We start from the raw sequence: 14,543 nt of genomic DNA, 5'->3' as shown, positions 1-14,543 counted from the left end.
GCCATGACCTGCAGAAATTTTCTGCTAAACCAGGACAACTAATCCAGCCCGAGCTTGCAGGACACATATCAGTTCTAGTCCTGTGATGAAGTATTGGCCTACTTGGACAAAAAGTAAACCACGGTAGTGCCTGACCTAAGCTTTAATCTGTTTAAACGAGTGCTGAAGTATTGGATCACAGAAGTCCTCAAGGACTGCCATGCATTTCTTATGAATCATCACTCACCTTGAAACAAATTTTATCTTAAAAATATAATCCTACCATGATCTCCCAGGCTAGCTGTAAGCTACACCTGGGGTAGCATCATGAGAAGAGACATAAATAACAAACTAAATATGTATCTCCATATATACACTAGCTGCTGATGTTCCAGAGGAAACCAAGCTAGGACTGCGTAAGTCCCAAGCCACACTCCAGAAGCTGATCTGATGAAGCACCAAACCAGCAATCATCATCTCAGAGCAGTACAAACATAATTTCTGTTTTGCTATGTTTGTTTTCCACCTTGTCATGTCCAGTTCCTGGCTTGGTGAAAGCTGTGAAACTACATAAAAGTTAGAATAAAAATATATTTTTAAAAAAGTTGTATTTTCAGTCTTCTAGCTTCAACTACAAAAAATAAAATATCACATCTGCCACTTCTAAAACTGTTAAGTTCTACTAACACTAATTCTATAAACAGACAAATTACGTAAATATTTCTTTTCTTAGACTACCAGCTGTCACATAGACAAAACATTTTCATTGCTTTTATTTCTTCTTTATTCAACATGAAATACTTTAAATTGGGAGGGGTTGTTTTAAAATGTTTTTTCTTGTGTCTATCCAAATACAGTCTATCACATTTAAATAAGTAAAAAGGTTGTTAATCCTTTTCTAATATAAGTAAATTTCAAACCTATGCTAAGATAATTAACCATCTAAATACATACAGAGAACCTATCTGGTTTATTATGAGCTTGTAGTTTGAAATACATAGAGAAAACCTGTCCCATAATTAACAATTTAGACCACTATTGTAAAAAAGCTTTTATGTTTTATAAATATCCCCATCTCTTAAAACTCTATTAATTCTAATTTGTAATATAATGAACTTCAACTGGAGGAAAAGGAAGACATTTTAGTAACGGGAAGTTTTATTTTTTTAACAAAAGAGTATATATTAGGATTTCTTGAAGATGATACAGGCTTGAAGAAGCAACAATAATACACTATTTGATCTGCCACACTGAATAGACAACTTATACCCTCCTCGCTCAAATAACTACATATTTAAAGGTAGGTTTTCTTGCATTTTTATTCAAAAAGCTTGTTTTTGTATACTTCTAAGTAGTCTTCAAACTATTATCTGCATCATAGCACTAAGGCATACAAATACTCTTTCCCTGCAGTGTGGCTTTTGCTCACATATTTAGAGAATATAGACATGTCAATCTTGAATACAAGTTCTTGCCAACTCAGATAAATTTACTCTCGTTTAGAGTCTGGGGTTTTTTTCCTAACAGGAAAAAGAAGTGGGGTTTGGGTTGGTGGGTTTTGTTTTAAAAGGAGCATAAACCCCCACATAACATCTACTCATATCCTATAAAAACCCCAACAGAAAGTTCTTAAGGCAACACAGGGCAGTGGTCTAAATTGTTGTCAACATCCACCAAGAGCTCTGGATTAATATGCCAACCACATTATCCATAATCTGCTTGAAGCAGCTTATGCAGCTCTGGTTTTCTATCAGAGACACAAATCAAAGCTGTTTATTTGAATGCAAATAAACAAACAAAAATAATCAATGCCTTCCATTCACTAATTAGCCACCACAATTTAACTTCAATTTACTTGTATAACACAGAATTATGAAATTTACATAAAGGATCCAACTCCCCAGTCCTGGTATAAAACACAGCTGCAGTGGAGATCAGCAAGAATTATGGTCAAAAGGTCTATACGACCGGGTTCGAACAATCTCTTGTCAAATGAAACATGAACAAGGAAGGAAAGAGTCTTCCACATTAAAAAAGTACTCGCACATGATTTCTTTTCAATTAAAAAATTAAAGTTTGAAAAAAGTATATTAATTTAATTAAAACAAAATACAGTCTTTAAAAAAGTATCAAAAACTTCATTCTACAATTAAATATATGCAGGATATTCTAATATGTAATAAAAAAAATTAACATTCAGTAGTTCTAAAAGACTAAACTGCAACAAAGATGTACTAGATACAAAGTAGATACTCTTAAGGAAAGGATGAGCAACAAGATTAAAGAGTGCTTTTAACCAACTGCTGGTTAGATTTGGAGAAAACATGCATTCTGTTAACAGCTACAAATTTATATGGCTTTAATGAAAATAGGACAGAAAACTTACCAATTATCAAAACTGAGGTGACAGAGTGGTATTAGGAGAATATATTAAGCAGCTTCACTCCCAAACCCACCCTAGGTATGTAAGGTTTTTAAGCATATGCCCAATTAAGCACCTGTGTAACAGCACTGGCATTTTGTTCAAGTGATTAAAATCAGGTATTTGATTAGGTAGCCTATTTAATCAAAGTTCTTAGGTATACAAACTACTAACCTGCTATTTACATTTTTCTACAGTCTCTCATTTTAATGACATTATCAGCTAGTTTCTTAAAGAACACTTTTTTCAGTAGAGAGTTTTGGGAAATGAACATGTACAAGTGGTTCCTACAAGGAAAGTGTGCCAGAGATTTATTAAATCAAAATTTTGTGTTTGAGGCTACTCAAAATAGCCACTATTAATAAATTTGAAAAATTGGGTTTTTCTTAAAAAAACCTTTCATGCCTTCCCTTTCAGCTTCTCAGATTCAAGATGAATATATCCATACTCAAAATGAAATCCATTCCAGTTGTGTTTGAAAATAATTAATATCTAAAAGACAGAAAGATAGGACTAGGTGGGATTATTACTTCCTGGATCTACCTCCCTTTGACATATATCTGACCTCTCCTGTGCTCAACACTAACTCTTCCTTCTAATCTCCCACGTTCCTCTACCTCCCCTCCACTACACAAGACAAACCTGCTTAGTGTCTTAAAAAAACCAAAGCCAACCAATACACCTAAAGACCCACTTCTTTCATCTAGTCACTGCTCTCTCATTCCCATGCCTCAGCATTTTAGAGCAGCTCTTTTGCAGTTCTCCAGCTCCGCCCTCAGCTCCCTCCAATTTTGCTCCTGCACTTTATACCTCACAGCATCTGCTCTTAAAATATCTTAAAGGCCTTCTTATAGCTCAGCACTTGTAGCCCACACTCCTCAGGTGGCTGGCTGGCCACCTGGGACACACCCAGCCATGCTGCTCTTGCCCCTGCTCACCTTCCACAAGTCTCCATCCCTAGTGTCCTGGTTGCAGCTGGGATAGAGTTAATTGTCTTCCTAGTAGCTGGTATAATGCTACATTTTTGAGTTAGGTATCAGTAGAATGTTGATAACACTGATGTTTTCAGTTGTTGCTAAGTAGTGTTTAGACTAAAGTCAAGGATTTTTCAGCTTCTCATGCCCAGCCAGCAAGAAGGCTGGAGGGGCGCAAGAAGTTGGGAGGGGACACAGCCAGGGCAGCTGACCCAAACTGGCCAACAGGGTATTCCATACCATGTGGAATACATGCCCAATATATAAACTGGAGGGAGCAGGGGTGAAGGGATCATCACTCGGGGACTAACTGGGCATCAGCCAGTGGGTGGTAAGCAATTGCATTGTGCATTACTTGTATATTTTAATCCTTTTATTATTACTACTGTCATTGTATTAGTGTTATCATTATTAGTTTCTTCTTTTCTGTTCTATTAAACTGTTCTTATCTCAACCCACGAGTTTTACTTCTTTTCCTGATTTTCTCCTCCATCCCACTAGGCGGGGGGGGCGGTGCAGGAAGCAAGCGAGCAGCTGCGTGGTGCTTAGTTGCTGGCTGGGGTTAAGCCACAACACCTAGGTTTGGCTCCTACTTTTCCAGGCACCTCTTCAACAAGGCAGTAGTAATATATGCCTCCTCCCTGATTTTCTGCAGCTTTATTTGCCACATCCTATCAGAAGACCATCTCCTACTCCCACCTTGGCACCCGTGTTTCTTGGCAACTTGTTCAGTTTTCAAACTTTCATACCTTCCTCCAACATTATCTCTCCAGTTTGGAAGGGCCACCTTATAAATACATCTAGTGATTTCAGAGATGAGAACAATAAAGCAAGCTCTTCTCTTGACCATACTTAAAAAACCCCACTGAATCTGGTTAGACAGCTGATGGTCTATCAAGTCTAACATAACTAACCTACCACCGCAGCAAGACTGTTGTTGCAGTAACCCTACGTACGCATTTGCATCTATTTTTAAAATGGTTGGTTGTGCTGTCCTCTCCCCTATCCCCACCACTGGGGTGAACTTCAAAGCTGCCCAGATTCGGTCAGCCAACTGCTCATCAGCCAAACAGCAACTCTCTTTATGGTTGTTTCAAGAATATTCCACATGCAAATTCAAATGTGATGCATCCATGGTTACTAACAGTGAGCAGCAGGTCATTAAGCTTTGCAATCATACCCTCCATATCCAAGGAGTTACTAAAACAGTTGCCTGAACTATGACTACACCACATTAAGTCTGTGGATGTCATGGCTTTCAGCGGAGGAGCTGTAGGAAATTCAAGGGTTAAGTAGTATTCAAGCTCTTTTTGCCTTTTTAAAATTATCTGTAGGTGATTTTGTTTTGTTTTTAAAGTCATTTGCAGCAGGAGACCTATAACTAAGAAAGTGGCAATTGCCTTGGTTTTGCGGGTGATTCAAATGAAAATGCAGAAAGGGGGGTAGAAATTAACATGGGATCTTCCCAGGAGTAGGAGTAAGTCACAGAAGTGAAGCAGGGAAAGCAAATAAACAAGACTGCAACAACAGACCCCTGTCAGTGAACCTTAAAACTTTCTTGCAGACCAGCAAGTACACAGAATTGATAAGTTTCAGTCTCTGACTATATGGCCTTATAGCCCATTTACAATAGCACGAGGATCAGAAACTTGAAATCAGACTACAGTTAAGTATATCATATTTGGAGTAGTAAGAATTTAAACCTTACTGTAGATTAAGAATTGCATTTTTTCCAGAAAGGGAACAGGCAGCTATCTCCAACAGTTGTTACAATTATCTTCAGAAGATAACAGATGTTAAAAATACGGCATTTAATAAAAATGAATTCTGAATTTTACCTGCTATTCGCACTCAGCGTTCTACAGGAGCAATTCTTTCAGCCGCACACAATGTACAACAAAATGATAAACTTCACAGGCAATGCAGTTTGTGGACTCACCAAAACAGGGTGGGATCAAAGAACACCAGAAGAGCTATGGAGACCAACTAAAAAGAATTTTACCTTGCCTTTCTCAAGGGAAAAGTAGGGTGAAAGTCAGATGACAAGAATACCACAGACATCAAGAACAATGTTCAAAGGAAGTAATCAGGGATTTGAGACACCATGCCTGGGCCACAGACACGATGAGGAAGTTATTACTGAGTGTCAGTCTGAGCTCAGTCATTTTGTGAAGACATGTTTTAAGCTACCATCCCAGGTGACAGACACCATTCTCACAAATACAGTGGTAAGTGTAAGCATTTCCATATGTCCATGCAAGAAAGCACCAATACTTCCTCACCTTTACAAAGGCCATACAGACAGACTACTCCAATCTAGCTCACACCTGGACTCAGCAGTGAGAATGTTTGTCTTCATCCCATCTTCAGAAGGATGGAAGAAAGGCACATATGAACTGAAACTGTAAAACTAGAAGTAAACTCCATCCTCTGAAAAATAAGCATTCTAGAAACAGAAATTCAATCCTAGCATCAGTATGACTAAGAAGCTACAAAAGAGTCAGGTATCTTGTAGGCTGTTCCAGCTAGAAGAAAAAAAAATGTAGCAAGATCTGGTATTTCTTGTTTATGTAGAAGTCCTGTTCCCAAAACAAAGGAAGAATAAGATATCAAAAGAGTATTTCATTGCTCAGAGCCCTCAAGAATCTGCTCAGACATAACTGACTTACATCCCTCTTCTCTAAGCTTTCCAACAGGACCACACAAATGAGCAGCAGCTCAGGGCACACCATCTTCCCCAAAATGAATCACTTCTCCCCGCTGTCTATACCTACTGCCATCAGAACCAATATTTAGCAAACTCCTTAGCAGAGAGAGCACATTCCTAAGTAGCTCTGCATTTGCCTTTGCTTTCAGCAGTCTCATACTTGCAGATGGTTCAGTTTTATTTCCCACAATTGTCTGGGTATAGCCACTGCTGTTTTAGTTCAACATATCACAGCTGCATTATAAAAAAAATTCGTTAATGTGCATTCATTAGCTATCAGTAAACATGTTACCACAGGACTGAAGTTCTATGTCCAAGAATGTTACCAAGAATGTCTCTAAGAGTGGAAAGGAATTCACACACAACCTCCTCCCTGCTGTCATCTTATCCTTATCCCCATCACCAACCATCCTGACATCCTTTCAAGAACTTACACGCTTCTGTGAATATACCAGATTTCCCTGGCTTCTCACTGTAATACACGTTTGTAAGATTCAAACTTCCAAGCTACTCCTCCTAGTACCTAAGCTATCCTGTTACAGATGTACTTGAATTTTTTAAAAATGCCTTAAAAGCTTCAATAACCGATCTTCTACAGAGACCACACCTTTACCAATTATTCTTCCTCTTCAGTGATCCACAGAATAAAAGAAACCTATTTAACCATCCTTACTTTACCTGTTTTGATGAAGCCTAAACAAAAGACTAACAGTGAATTCAATTCATCCTGGCCCATAAACAATTTCTAACCATAAGCAGACAGGAGAGACACTGGCACTGTGAATACACAGGTCCCCTGTTCTACAGTAATAATAAAATCATAAGACATTATTTCACTACAAAAAGTACAGGACCAAGAGAGGAACAACTCAGATTTGAAAACAAATCAAAAATCTGAAGTGCTATTTTGAATAGCTGTACAACACAGTTCAGTACACAATTCAGACCAGTGCATCTTCCTAGATTTTCAATTCAAGGAATCATTTAGTACATATAAATGTATCATTTAAAACACCAGTAGGTTTTCCAGTTAACTCTGAAAACAAAGAAAGAGATATGTTAGTCCTGACAATTCTTGCTAATTTTAGTGAGATTTTAGGGAATATTTAAAAGCTCATCACTGTTCTGGAATAGGATTCTTTTACATATTTTAGTGAGATCTTTAAAAGCTTCTTTGAAATCTCAGGCTCACTGGAGAACACCAACTAAATTTATAATGATTAAATATATGCCATCACATCCTATTGTTCAAAAAAAAAAAAGTCAGCAATAGCAGACAAAACTGCAAAAATGCCAAAGAAGAGCTATCAAGACACTGCATATACCATTTCAGTCTTATTTAAAACAAAGCAGCAAAGGAAACACATTAAAGCAGGCTTTTCCACTCACAATTGTTTAATCCATACTGTAACAGCTGGAAGCAAAAGTTTGAGAGGGTTGAATTTTGCTTGATTGGTTTTTTTTAAACCATTTCTATTGTCTGAAAAAGTTTTTTTGTTTTCAAAGAGTTTATTAAATGATTACCCAAGAGACATTCATTGCTGAAAGCAGTTCCAAAGAAAAGTATGCACCTCCACCATAGCTGCCCCAAACTTTACAATTCACAGATCAAAGTATGACTATGGCTTTCTGGAATGTATAGCTGATACAATTTGATGACTAGGTTACAACCTCATGAGTCTGGAGGAAGGTATTTATCTGTGCAGAAATGAGGAGCTAGTAACTTGATTAGAGAAATATTTATGGAATAGCAATGTGAAAATAAACCTAAGTATGCATTACTTCAGCTCTAATATTACTATTTGTATTTGAAGTTTAGAAACATAATTGGTAACACCTTTAAATGATAACTACTACTTGATATTCGTTGATTGGTATGAAATAGAGACTGACACCAAACCTTATGATACCTAAGAATGTTAGCTAATAAAGGGATCTTCTACTTTGATGAGTTTCTCTAGTACCACCAAATTCCATGTTCCTCCTTTAATGATTTCATATCAAACATTTCCATTTTTCACATTTAAAAATGAAAACAAAAGCATTAATGAGTGTAGCCTTAACACTGACAGGAACTTCCTCCATCTTTCACTGGCAAAGATTTTGCACTGTAATAGGTATGCAAATAAAACTATTTAAACCAACCTGCACAGACAGGATGCTTGGATAAGTAAGGAGAGTTTTAAGTTTATTCTTAGTTACCTTTACAATACTAATAGATACAAAAAAACCCCAACCCCCACAAAAAATCTGGTTTTAATTATTGAAATGAAAAGACATTATCTACCTTAATATGCATATAGAAGAAATTAAGAGTACTTTCCAAATAATTTCTCAGAGTAATTCCTCTTTGTAAAGGAGCTAGTTACGAAACACTCCGAAAAGACTTGGTACTGTGTGTCTTGATCAAACATTGCTCGAGAGACTGATATTGGAAAAGTACATTAGAATCCCATTTTAATTACTCATCTTCCACAACAGTAAAGAAAGGCACTGTAAAACATTTGCTTCCATACAGAGCAGATGCTAAGTAAGATCAGAATGGGGAATGGGGAAGCAACTTAGACATCAATCTGCTGTATTAGAGTCTGCAGCAGCTTTTCTTTCATAAAACAGTATTGAAATTGACATGATCATTGAGGTTAACACCTGAATTTAAACATTTATACCATAAACCACTCCCTGCCCTGATGTTTTTCCTCTATGAAACAGGTGTTAAAAATGTTTTCTTACTGGCCACTATTAAGACAAGAAGTGAAAAGTTCTTCAGTATCTAAATCAAGCAGAGGTGAATTAAACAAGAAAGGTGGCAGTGTGGTTAAGGAAGCAGAGAGAAGATGCCCTGAGTTCCTATAGGAAGAGTTTGAAGGAGAAGTGAGACTACGATCACTCTGGTCTGCAGCAATCTTTTACAGGTCCTCCAGTCAGGCAGCACTGATTTTATTACACTGATCACTCTGCCACAATACTTATTGCCCTTAAAAACTGGTGGGTTATATACCAGACTACGACCAATGGTGCAGCCCAACACACAGAACAAGTATCTGCACTTAAGCTGAAAGAAGAAGAAGTTACTCCTCTCTCCTGTGTGCACATACACAAAAAAACAAGCATCAGCTGGGCAGTGTCTCAACACTACAGTCTAGTTTTCCAAACTTCTCATTATTAATACCAAAAACTCCACAGCCCAGAAGAGCTTAAAGATCACTGTTCAGTGGTTTCCTCCAAATAGGACATTAATATGTATATCAAATCAGTGAGTTAGTATATATTGTTTTCCATTAATGCTAGTAAAACCTTTTGCTCTAGCTCCTAGAGTAACCCACTTTCTCAGGCTGGATTTAACACTCCATAAGCAGGATAGCAATGTGACGTCAACAGATATCTGAGGCAAGATGCTTCCCCTTGTTTTAAGAGGGAAGACTCAAACCCACCTCAAAATAAAATTCGAAAAACCTCACACATCACATACAGGAAAACAGAAGTGCGTGTGACCACATGTATTTGCACACACACGCTCAGAGACATCTTTTGTAGAAGGCATCTATGGTAGCATTGCAATTACTGCTTTCATACATATGCGTAAAGGTACATTTATGTGTCACAGATCATATACACGCGTGTGGCTGCAACGCGTAAATCGCAAAGCCGCAATGGTTGCCCCCACAAAAGACAGCTGGCCCTAGCCAAGCCGGAGTGGCCTGGGCAAAAACTCACACCAAACTTGGCACCACGCAAGCCCCGGCCCGCAGCCCGCGGAGGCCGGGCGAGGCGAGGGGCGGCGGGCCCGGCCGAGGGGAGGCCGGGCCGCCCCCCGCCGCGGGAGAGCCTGGCCAACGCCGCCGCCTGACACAGCCGCCTCCGCCCTCCTCCCGCGGCCGCGGCGCCGGGCTCGGCGCGGCCACGCCGGCCTGCCCGCCGCTGCGATGGCCGCGGAGGGCGGCAAGGGGGGCGGGGCCGGGCGGCCGCCCCCAGGGACGGAGCGCGGCCCCCCGCGGCGGGGATGCCGGCGGACACCTGGCGCCGGGGCCTGCCGCGGCCGGGGAGGGCCGCGGGGCAGCGGCCGCCCGGCCCGCCCACCTGCCTCCCGCTGGGCGGCAAACCCCGCGCCCACCGGCGCGGCGGGCCGGGCCGGGCCTGCCTCGCTTCGCCCGGCCTCCGCGGGCGGCCGCCGAGTCCTCCCACCCGCTGGGCTGCGCGGAGAAGCGGGACGCCTCAGCAGGTTACCCCTCACACCCCGCCCCGCCTCACCTCAGCCGGCCGGGCAGCCTACCGCGGCGGCGGCGGCGGCAGGCGAGGACGCAGGCGGCGGCGGCGCGGAGATGAATGGAGGCGGACAGGGAGGCGGAGGAGAAGGCGGCGGCCGAGCTCCCTGGCGGCGCTCACGGCGCTCCCCAGCTCACCTCCGGCTTTGCCCGGTCCCGCTGCCCGGCGCCTGATATAGTCTCCCCGCGGCGGCCTCCCCGCCCCTCGCCGCTGACGCACTCCCGCTGCTACGCCGCGTGCCGGCGCTGCTCGCCCCGCGCCGCCCGCAATGGCGGCTGCCGAGGTACCGCCGCCATCGCCCCCTGCCACAGCCGCTGGCGCGGTACCTGCGCCGTTGCTCACCGCTGTGCGGGTACCTGCAGCGTCGTCACCCCTCACCGTGGCGGCCGGCGTGGTACCTGAGCCGTCGCTCACCGTGGCGGCAGCCCCGGTTCCTGTTCCGTGGCCAGCCTCGGCGGCTGTGGTGGTACACTCGCCGTCGCTCGCCATTGTGGGGGTGGTCGTACCTGCCCTGTGGCCCTGGCACACCGGAGGAGCCCGGGGCTGCCTTGGACATCAGTGGTACCCTCGGGGAGGAAGGAGCAAGGCCACGCGTAGTCTCCTGGGGCTGGGCAGCGGACCATGGGGCTAGGCGTGAAGTAATCCCCTCTGCAAGAAAGGTGGCCCTCATGGCCCCAGCCGGCAAGGGCCGCCTCCCCGTCTCCGACAGACACGCACACCACGGGCCAGCCCAAGGCCTCGCCGCTGCTCCTCTTCACCAAACTGGAGGCCCGACTGAACCAAATTACTGGCAGGACCGCGTTTTCCAAAGGAAAACGGCCAGCCTTGTTCGCCGGCGCTGACCACCAGTGGGCCACGGCACCGGAGCGTCCTCCCCCAAGAAGACCTGTGTGCCAGGGAGCTGAGGAGCAACAAAATCAAACAAGGGTTCTTGCGAGAGAACGGCACTCGCCCTTGACTCAGACTAAGCAACATACGATCCTTTGCTCTGAGCTGGGGAAGTACTAGGTGCACAGCTGTAGCGACATTGCTGGATCAGAGGAGGCTGGGCACAAAATGCCATCACTGCCCAATGTGGGGGACAGCGGTCATCCCATGGACTTCTCGGTGCTATCTGCCAAAGATAAGTTTGTCACTCCAGGGGCCAGAGGAGCAGGGATTCAGTGCATTAATAATGTTTATGTGCATGTCCAAAATAATGTAACTTTGCTGAAACTATCGGATTACAAGAGGAGTTTTGGGAGACGGCATGAACAGAACTTTTTTAATTGACTGATTACCTTAAAAATTGATTTATGACCAAGCTTTGACAAAGGTCTCTTGGCTGTGGAAAAAAGGATTAATACGGGAATATCGTTTAGGTCATGCTAAAACACACTTACGCCATCAAGAAGCCTTGTGAGCTCAAAAGATCAGCTCATACAGCTCTATGTAGTAGGACCAAGGTTTATGCTCCCTTAATTTTTTTCTCCTAATTAGAGTAAGAATGATTATATTTTTCACTCGCATCGCAAAGAAAAACAAGATTTCTTTTACACAGTGTTATATAGTGAAAATTGTTCTGCAATATGTAGTAGTAGAAAACCAGACATGTTAATGGAGTAAGATCAGAATTTAAATCAGGAAATTCTTAAAATTAGTAACTCCACCTCCTGTATTTTTTGCTTTCATGACAAATGAAGGAAGGAACCTACCTAGAAACGGGTTATGGGTTTCTACCTTCATTTTTGCTGACAGTTTCATGGAAGGACCAAGAACCTTTGGGCCTTTTATGAATAATTTTTCATCCATATTTTGTCATGGTTATTTACTAGGTATTGTAAAGGAGATAAGGAGACTTTAACATATACAATGTAATTTAATAAAAATATTTCCCTTCTTAGTTGCTTAGGATATGGATGTGCTATTAAAATCCTGGTCATAAAGTCTTTTAGGAAAAGAACTAGGATGATCCCCTGAACATATGTGCAATAGATTATGCACACACACACATTCCCACCCGCCACAAGGGGCCTTTAGGTCTCCTTTGGCATTTTGGGTTGCCATGATAATTTTTGCAGTAAAGACCATACCTTATCACAGCTGTGGTAGTGTACAGGAAAAGGAGATCCTCCCACAACTAAATACTTTTGTAAAACCTTTGCATTAAAGAGAGAATGTAAAAGTAGAAGGTCTAGCATCTTACCCTGTATTTTCGTATCTTCTGTCTCTGGTATCTTAGAGCAATTGATACTTTCCAAGAAATGTCAGATTGGAAGGAACCTCAACAAGTCGTCTGGGCCATCTTGCAATGAGGCTAGACCAAGACTGGGAGAGGTTTGTCTAAGCTGATTTTTCTTAAATCTCCACTAAGGGAGATGCCTACAGCCTGCCTAAGCTTCCAAATTAAAGGTTTTTCCAAAAAGAAGGAGTAAAAGGAAAGGTAACACGTTCTAATGGCGTCACATTCATGAGGATTGTATGCTAAATTACAAGCACCCTATGTAGCACACTAAATACAAGCATGCTGTGCAGCTACAAAGTGTGTGTCTGACCATGCATTCAGAGCAGCTTCTGTGACTTGTACTCCAAACATAAGTTCCAGTGACATATGATGTAGTTAGAAACATAGAATCATAGAATGGTTTGGGTTGGAAGGGACCTTCAAAGATCATCTAGTTCAACCCCCCTGCCAGAAGCAGAAACACGTCTCAGTAGATCAGGTTGCTCAAAGCCCTGTCTAACTTGACCTTGAACACTTCCAAAGATGGGGCATCCGCAACTTCTCTGGGCAACCTGTCCCAGTGTCTCACCACCGCCATCGTAAAAAATTTCATTGAAATATACTCATTAGCAGATGTTACAGCTAGTCATCCTCGGACTTATCACTCAGAATATCGAGAATTTAACAGGCAAAATACTGGGGTTTACCGGTGGGACACATGGGTTTGACAAGTAAAGAACTGGTGGCAGACATTGCTGGGGGAGTTCTGGTGGCTACACACGTGTTGAAGTGGACAGGCAGGGCCAGCAAGATTTGGCAGCCAAGAAGGAATTAGTCATTTATCGCTAATGATTCAGGAGTGCCTAACCCATCTAGAAAAAGATGCAACCTGCTTTTTGCAAGATTTACGTAACAAACAAAAGCATAACAAACCAAGCATACAAAACACACAAAATCACAGCCACTGACTGTCTCACTGTATTTCTTTCCTTTCACTCCTTGAAAAGGGCAATCTTAAAAGTGGGGATGTTATTAGATTAGGTGTAAAGAAAGAAAGGTGCAAAGAAAGAAATGTGCATCTTGCAGTTCCTTTTCCTGACAGGTTCTTTTAGAGCACATCAAGCAGCTATGTCAGGTACATCTATGCTCCAGCTTTCTCTTTAGCCTCTCCCACCACGCTCTACAGCATGGACAAATACAGCCTTGGCATCCTTTGCAGAGCTGTGTTTGCTCCAGTAAAAGTGATGTCATCTTGTCATCTCTATCAATGAGATATTTGGTCCATCCATGTGACTTATTAGCAAAAGTCTGTGTGTTCCATTGTGGTGTGTTGACCTTGGCTGGCAGCCACATTGCCACCAAGCTGCTCTATCACTCCCTTCCTCAATGGGACAGGGGAGAGAAAATATGATAAAAGGCTAATGGGTCGAGATAAGGACAGGGAGATCGCTGACCAGTTACAATCACAGGCAAAACAGACTTGACTCAGGGAAGTTAATTTACTTTATTGCCAATTGAATTAAAGTAGGATAATGAGAAGTAAGAACAAATCTAAAACCACCTTCTCCCCACCCCTCCCTTCTTCCTGGGCTCAACTTTACTTGCAGTTTTCTCTACCTCCTACCCCTGAGTGGCAGAAGGGGATGGGGAATGGGAGTTGTGGTCAGTCCACCATGCATTGTCTCTGCTACTTCTTCCTCCTCTTGCCCTGCACCAGCGTGGGGTCCCTCCCACAGGAGACAGTCCTCCACAGACTTCTCCAATGTGAGTGTTAAAGGATTTTCAAACATGGGTTTCTCTAGGTTTGCTTTATTAACAACTCAGAGTTCGGCCACCACCACAGTGAATGGCAACCTTCCAAAAATTTCTCAGTCTTATATACCTTTTTACCACTTATTACCCCAGTCCAAAGTCTTTGTAATTTTCCAGTTGATCTCGGTTCCTGTGTCATTATCATTCATCATCTTACCAATTCTCGTGTCCCGGTTCTTC

At 42.4% G+C, this 14,543-nt stretch overlaps 1 protein-coding gene across 1 annotated transcript in view; it reads right to left on the bottom strand.

Annotated features, from left to right (window-relative positions):
• FAM169A (family with sequence similarity 169 member A) overlaps positions 1–10,428 on the bottom strand; it is a 44,366-nt gene extending 33,938 nt beyond the window's left edge. Inside the window, exon 1 of the mRNA XM_075020613.1 lies at positions 10,334–10,428. The gene's annotated coding sequence lies outside the window, so the exon portion shown is untranslated. The remainder of the gene's footprint in view (positions 1–10,333) is intronic.
• Positions 10,429–14,543: the final 4,115 nt, after the last annotated feature.

Source organism: Buteo buteo, chromosome Z (assembly GCF_964188355.1).
Source record: "Buteo buteo chromosome Z, bButBut1.hap1.1, whole genome shotgun sequence".
NCBI lineage: Eukaryota > Metazoa > Chordata > Aves > Accipitriformes > Accipitridae > Buteo > Buteo buteo.
The sequence above is the reverse complement of the archived record's forward strand: the minus strand, read 5'-3'. Positions and strand labels throughout refer to the sequence as shown.